We start from the raw sequence: 8,023 nt of genomic DNA, 5'->3' as shown, positions 1-8,023 counted from the left end.
TCTTTTGTCGAATCAGGACATGAACTTGCCAACAAAATACGTCTAATTGGATACGATGTTATAATTGCTACCATACAACTAGAAAGAGTTGACAATGACATTTATCTAGTTGGTGGGTGGGAACAATTCTTCGATCATCAAAATTTACAAGATGGTTATGTTATTGTGTTCGAATATATTGAAAATTCTACCTTCAATGTTTCAATATTTGACGATTCACAATTAGAAATAACTTATGATACATACCACTCTGACTCCGAAGTTGTTGAAGAAGAGACATTCCATGTGGAAAACCTGTCTTTAGGCTAACATTCAGACATAATGACAGTCGCAAAATTGTAAGTTTTCTTTTACTCATGTTTCCACAATTTTAAATTCTATTTTTCACTCATATTTATTTATTTTTTTAGTATGTACTTTCAAGATTCAATGGAAAACATCTACCCAAATTTATACGAAGTATTCGAATCCATGACTCTTCGCATCGCAACTAGACTATTTCTACGAGTTTGACAACAAATGGTGATGTAAGATGTTTCACTACAGGTTGGTCACAGTATGCCAGAAAGAAACAGTTTCAAATAGATGACACATATGTGTTTGAGTGTTTGAGCTGCTATAACGAACTCCCAATGTTCAAGGTATGATGGATCCATTACTTCTCTATAAATTAATTTACTGTTATTCTATAATAAACTGCCGAATGTTCAATTTTTCAATGCAAGTATTTTCCAATTTATTTGGACTTACACAAGATTTAGAAACATAATCTTCAGGTTCAACTTAACCATATCAACATTGTCAAGTATTGAATGTCAACAATACAAGCAAAATAGTTTGTGTAAATATATTTCTTATTCAAGCATATTTTTTCTGACAAAATACTGTTATGAAATTGTAAAAACTAGTAATAATTTGCAATTATTTTTTTATATCATGGAAATATTTCTAGATATTGCTTCAAAAACATTCCAAAAAACTAAAATTCATACACTAATAAAAATAAAATAAATATAAAATTTGTGCAACGCACAGGACAACGACTAGTATTAACTAATTTATTAATAACAATCAACAAAATAATTGGTTACAAACCCCACCATACGCCATCCCAACCGCAACCACCTTACTGTCACCAGCACTTTACTACTGTAGCCAACATCACAACCACCATAAATTAACAAATCTATTAGTTACAGTTATTTAAATAATTGGTCATAAACGCTCTTTTACCACCACCACCACCACTGCCATCACCTCATGCACCACTGTCGCTATTTGTAAACTGGCCCCCAATTTGAAATTGCAAATAGGGGCCTATAATTTAAAAAATTACACTAGAGGCCCAGTCCCCAAATCCTCACCTAAACCCTAATTTCCTTCCCTTTTTGTTTGCAGCCTTTTGCACTGTCTCCACTCTGTTGCCCCCAAGCAACGCTGTTGTGAGGCAGCGTTCCAAAGCTACTAATCGTTCGACGACGATTCTTAAAGTTAGCATATACACATCTAATCAACACACATAATCGTAGTGTTCCATAGCTATCAATCGTACAGCGACGATTCTTAAAGTTAGCATATATAGATCTTAATCAACACACTAGATATATATTATATATAGATCTAACCAACACACACAATCCACATTCATGATTTCATGGGGTATAATTTGCTTCCGTGAATCCATTTGCATTTCCATTGAGTTTCTTTGACAATCCATTGCTTGCCACTGCTAGCTCACTAATCTATTATAGTAGTTTAATCATAATGGAGAAGTGAAGATTGAAATTGTATTGTGATTCTCATAAATACACAACTAAAGATGAATCAAAGCTTCAAGGAATCTACTATCGACAATAACCGGACTTTTTCTTTGGCGTCGTTCTCTTAGCATCAGCGAGGTCTCAGCTTTAACAAACTCTCCAACTTTGCCGACGATAACTTGGATCTCTTCTCAAAGTCTATTGCTGGCCGCCTCCGATAATAACCATTCATTGGCGAAGCTACTAATCGTGATCTTCTGGTGGCAATCTTCCGGCAATGATAATAATAGAGAGAGAATGGAGAGAGGGCTTTTGGGTCTGACGATTGCCTGTCTTGTGAGAGAGGGAAAAAGGGAAGAGAGAGAGAAACCTATCGTGTAAGCGAGGGGGAAGAGAGGTGAGGAAGAGAGAGATAGAGAGAATGATAGGGTGGAATTGTGTGGACTGAATATTTTATATTCATTATTAATATTAATTGTTGAATTATTATTTGATATATGAATAATAAGTAAATTTTATATTTCATTTTTGAACTACAATTTTTAGTAAGAATCCGTTTGATTTCCATTTTTGTAAGAATGAGAAAAATGGAAATGAAAAATATAGTCGTTATCGGATTTATACAAGGATAGAAAATCAAATATAATAGTTTGATGTAATAAATAATGGTCATATTTTTTATTTTTGTAGTCAAACAATAAAAATTAAATGGGCCTAAAATTCTGTCTTAATTTTCACTTGAACTAAACCAACCTATTGTCTGTATGGGCCAATAACAAGAGGGCGCTTAATCCGGTCCATTCATACGGCCACGTTCAGTCCGACAATAGTTTTCCATTATTGACTTTTCATTAGGTCCTAAAATCCCGGATTCTTCAAGTTTGTTCTTGAAACCCCTCGAATACTTTCCCAACCGAACATATAAATATCTAAATTCTTGGGAAACCTAATTCTGTTACACTTTATTTCTGCGTATTAATTTCGACGTCAATCTTCAGTGTTTCAGTTGTTTGATTAGAAATGGCGGAGGAGGGTCCTAATTGGGAAGGCTTACTTAAATGGAGTCTCTCTCACTCTGATGGCACCGGTTCTTCCCGTCAACTAAGGTGTTACAATATTTAGTTTCATATCTATATTCTAGAAAATATATTTGAAACGACGACTTTCTTTTTTTCATTTGGGATTTAGAATTAATGGGTTGTTATTTTATTTTGTGGGTTTAGTGAGGAGGATAGAAAATGGTTCATGGAAGCAATGCAATCGCAGACTGTTGATGTTGTTAAGAGAATGAAAGCGATAACTCTTGTTATGCAGACTCCAGATCAGGTTTTGGAGTCACAGGGTGTAACTTCTCAAGATATTGAAGGTATTTATGAATGAAAATTTATGTTTACGTGTTTATTTGTATGAATCTATTAGAAGAAGATACCATTTTTTTACTGATTCTTGTGTTTGTAGATATGCTGGATGAGCTACAAGAGCATGTGGAGTCCTTTGATATGGCTAATGGTGAGTTTATTTTGTGCATAGTCTGTTTCTAGGCTATATTTTAGGCATTTTTATGGCGGAATAAATAATATTTAGGTTTATACTAGTTCTCTCTAGAATTTCAAAGAGTATTTATTGAAAAACATAGGGTTTAAGTTGAACATTTCTGTTCACTTTGCCAGTTTCATTCACCATTGGATAAATTTATAGACAGGATGTTCTTGAAAGTGAGATGTCAAATTTACTTTGAACCATAGAAGAAAATGAGGCTATCATGATAGTGCAGCTTATTAAAAATTATGAAATGAGGCTATCGTGATAGTGCAGTTTTACTACCTGTCCTTCAGAAGATTAAAAACTATGGTTCTGAAAGGGTTGGAACTATTTTTCCTATTGAGGTCATCGGCAGATATGTACCTAAAGCCGAGTGATGAGCTGCAATTTTGTTTGATGAATTGTATTTGAAGCTCTTGATGAAGTTAGCTTGAATCTAAAAACTTGAAAAGCTGTCGTTGATACTAGGAGACAGCTCGATATTCTTTAAATAAAGATTACAGAAGATCTTTGATCCACGTAAAACGATGTTGGTGAGTGGTGACAACAGAGAGAACAAGAGGACCTGCATAATTTCCATTGCATGTATTTTTTCAACCACACATGTTTACAATAAAATATTCTTCACATTTACCTAAAATTTTTTCCTACTTTTTAATCATACATTCTTCAAAAATTTACCATTCAAAAACTCATTCTTCCAATAAAATAACTGTCAAACAAGGGCATTGTCTTTTTGTTTTATTATTATATGGTTTCTCTATAAGACATTTTCTCGGTTTCCCTTTCAGCTTCCTGGTCATGGCCAATTTCTGCTTCTGATAGGACGAAAATGGCTTGATGTCAAGTTTTATATGAGACTGAGATTTACCTTTCTGTGCCTGATTTAAGCCATAATAAGCTATAAGAAAAAGAAAGTCATTGTGATTTACAAAAGCTAGAGCTAAAAACTGATTAATATAAGCAATTTCAAGAAACTCTGAGATGGATGGATGATTTTTTATTCTATTTCATTTTATATCACATTATTTCTTCTATTCCAAATTATTCGCATTATTATTCTCACACAACTGATAATTTGCAGGAAAGCCCTTAACTTGATCCATTATTTATTAAACGAGAATCATTCGGAGTGCCATATAGTGACTGAGCTTGGATTTCCTCATATATTGATGAACCTTGCATCAAGTGAAGATGCTAATGTACGGGAAGCTGCACTTTGGGGCCTCCTTGACCTAGCTCAAGACAGACCAGGAAAGTTTGACAGTATCCCAAATGAAGAAGATGACAGACTGAAGCAAATTTTACAAGAACGGATAAAGGAAATTGGGAAGATGTCTGCTGAAGACTTGGGGGCTGCCAAAGAGGAAAGACAGCTTGTGGACTCTATTTGGAGTGCCTGCTTTAATGAACCATCTTCCCTTCGAGAGAAGGGGCTTCTTGTCCTCCCAGGAGAAGATTCTTCTCCACCAGATGTTACCAACAATCATTTTGAACCACCACTCCGGGCTTGGGCTGCTAACTGAAATCCTGATACAAAACCTAGTTCTGAAAAGAAGGAAAGTCCCCTGTTAATAGGTCCAGGACGCCCAGCTGACAATGCTTCCTAATGCTGTCACTGGAGTGGGTGAATTGAGAAATCCCTTTGCTCAGTTTTGCTTTTCTATTTTGTCAAAAAATGATATTTATAAACCTGCTACCTTTGTCTTACAAACAAAATTGCAAATTTTTCTGCTGTCTTCTGTAGAGCTTTCTCCAGAAAATGTAAATTATGTTCCTTATTTGTGTGAATGTTATGTGATTATTGTATTGTTCTGTTGAATTTTGTGAAGTAGCAAGTTTTGTTGCTCATGAAGTTGTTCAATATCATTACAGTTTTAATAATTTACTTTGTGATGAACTCCTATGAAGGATAACTTGAAGTACTTTTTTGCAAATTCTTTTATGAGCTTGATTGAATTGTTTTATCAACAGATTGAGTTCTAAAATGCTTCCAGCTAGGTTTCTTATTCCTAATATATATATATATATATATAAAATTTTGTGTCAAGAAGGAACAGATTTTCAATATTCCAAATTCTGAATTTGCGAGTGGAGTCAAGCGTAAATTCACGGTCAGGTTACATGCTTTGAGAGTGGTGATCCTGGCAGTTGACTGGTAGTCGATATATCACGTTAGTATCTTATTATTAAGGACAATTAGAGTAAATGTTTCGAGTATGTTTGGTATCCTTTTGATTTCACTTTGATTTGTTATCATCTTGAGTTTCTTCATGTTTTTTCCAGTTTCGAACTACTTTGTAGTTGAGAGCATTAAGTAATTCAATTCAGTTCTCTTACAGAAGTAAAACACATGCTACAACCTAGGAAAGTTACATTAGCTATTCAGCTGATTGAACATATTTTAACCCACTAGAACCACTGATAACTCCTCTACAACACATTTCCGATTTCTTCATGTGATCCTCATTTTGGAGGGCAAAAAGTGATAACATACCGTGAAGCTCTGCATTTGTTAAGGCTTGAAGAATCATCAAATGCATAACTATATGCCCTCGGACATATAGCCTTGAACAGATTTGCAAACACGGTTTGCAGGTTTGAGGATTAGCGTACTCTCCTGTGCAACAGTACTTGGCAGACTGCATGGCCAAGCACGCACTCTTGCACCCAATCACCTTGTCTCCTGCCCTAACCTCCAATGCCGATGGACAACATATGTTCAAATCGACATCACATGAAGCCACACCACAACCAATTCCTCCACCAACAGGCTTCATTGTTACGGGCAAATTGAAGCCGTCAACTAAACTGACATCATAATAATGTAGAGGTGAAGTTGATGTCCCCAGTGTCATTTCCACCACGGTGGCAGGTGGCACGCCGCCTAATCCCTGGCAGTGTAATTCCCCATTACAGTCTCCGGTGGCACACGAGCCTTTTCCATATGCATTGAAGTTGCAATTTTGCCTTCCCCATATTCTTCCCGACCATTTCTCTGGCACATCGATGACTACTTCCTCGCCACTAGTTAGTAGAAACCCACCATCTTTCAGGGTTTGTATGCCTGCGCTTCCTTGTATTCCGGGCCATATTCCTTCCTTACAGTTGTTCACCAGTATGAGTTGATTCCCAATCCCACCTGCACATTAAAACACATGGAGATAAAAGAATTAGAAAAGGTCAAAATTTCGATTAAGCGTGAAAAAATTGGCTTCTTTTTCTTATATTTTGCAGCATTAAAACAGGAAAAACAATGAAGAACCATGCTTGGTTACCAGGGCCCATGTGGCCCTGGTAAAGGGGTTTTATCCAACAATGAACAAGCCAAGGTCGAAAAAACTGTACTTGTGACGGTGAGAAATAGGAATAAGCTGACAATTAAGGATATTAACATTTAGAATATTTCGGGGGAGTTGAGGAGATGAATTGGAAAGGCAACAAGTTTACTATTGTTGTGCACTTGTGCTGCTGGATGATATGATCATATGTTGAGAATTTATAGAACAACCTTTTGTCGAGGAGATATAATAGTAAATTGTCGAGCATCAATTTGGGTTTCTTTATTTTCTTCTTTTTTACACTTTTCCTTTTTAGGCAAATGAGTATATATACATTGCTTCTGACTGTGGATTTGTACTTTGATCACAATAATATTATCTGAATCTTTATAGTCTTTAACACAGACTAATCTGCCTCTTATCTCCAGCACAACCTCAGTTCTAACCAGATTAAGAGTCTATTTGGCTGAACTTCTGCTTTTGCTTCCACTTCTTGTCGAAGATGCTTCTGAGGAAGTTATCTCAAACAAGCTTTTTCTAAAACCTCTAACATAACAAAGCTTTTGAAAAATTATTTAAATATATTCAAAATTTACCACCTCCCCCAACAAAAAAAAGGCTCTGCTAAATGAGTCCTAAAACTTGTGAGAATTCATTAAAGCACCCATCTCAAAATTAACCACGGTTAATTAAAACAATCAATTCATTAATACTGCTATTTATGACTTAAATAATGCTATCTAGCACCAATATCAGTTTAGGTGGTGGTATGTAAAATTTATGAATAATGCTATTCTGTACCACTAGTCCTATAACACGATGTTATGTGATAAACTCAATGAAATGTAAAATTAAATGACTCATTTAATTGTACTTCTCACTTAAGGCTACATTATTGTCATCTAGAGTGGAGTATTAACGCTAGTGATTCTAAATAGCATTACTCTAAATTTATTATCTTGTCCTTTGTTTCCAATATTTTATCGTTGCTTGTAGTCATGGAAGAACTAATCACATTGAATCTTATATGCGTGGTGATTAACCGTGTTATGCACAGAGACACTAGGCACCTCAAATTTATAGCTAAAAGGGCTTTGTTAGTCAGTAATTTACTGAAAAAGGGTACAATGAAAAAGGCGCAAGTTGAACATAACTTCGTAGTGAGATATACTGTTAAATGAACAATCTCGGTGATCATGCAAAGAGAATCTCTGGAATATATGAAGACCATTATTTTTTGCCCTAGTCCCTAGCTTTATATGACTTGTGGTACAAGTATCTTTTCTCACAGTGAAAGCAGAAGTGAGAAAATACATATGGATAAAAAATACTTGTTGAGGGCCACATGGGCCCTGGATGGATAGGGGCGCCATTTGGCAATACTTCAGTGTGTTTAAATCTTTAAGATCCTTAAAAAGTAGTGTTTCAAATCTTAAAGTA

The 8,023-nt window shown here is 35.3% G+C and overlaps 2 pseudogenes; one reads left to right on the top strand and one right to left on the bottom strand.

Moving 5' to 3' along the window:
* Positions 1-2,608: 2,608 nt before the first annotated feature.
* LOC111374452 lies at positions 2,609-5,153 on the top strand (annotated as a pseudogene).
* Positions 5,154-5,606: 453 nt separating this feature from the next.
* LOC111374457 lies at positions 5,607-6,756 on the bottom strand (annotated as a pseudogene).
* Between the last annotated feature and the right edge of the window lie 1,267 nt (positions 6,757-8,023).

The sequence above is a fragment of the Olea europaea genome, unplaced genomic scaffold (genome assembly GCF_002742605.1).
Source record: "Olea europaea var. sylvestris unplaced genomic scaffold, O_europaea_v1 scaffold1252, whole genome shotgun sequence".
Classification (NCBI taxonomy): Eukaryota; Viridiplantae; Streptophyta; class Magnoliopsida; order Lamiales; family Oleaceae; genus Olea; species Olea europaea.
This window is presented reverse-complemented; position numbering and strand designations above follow the sequence as displayed.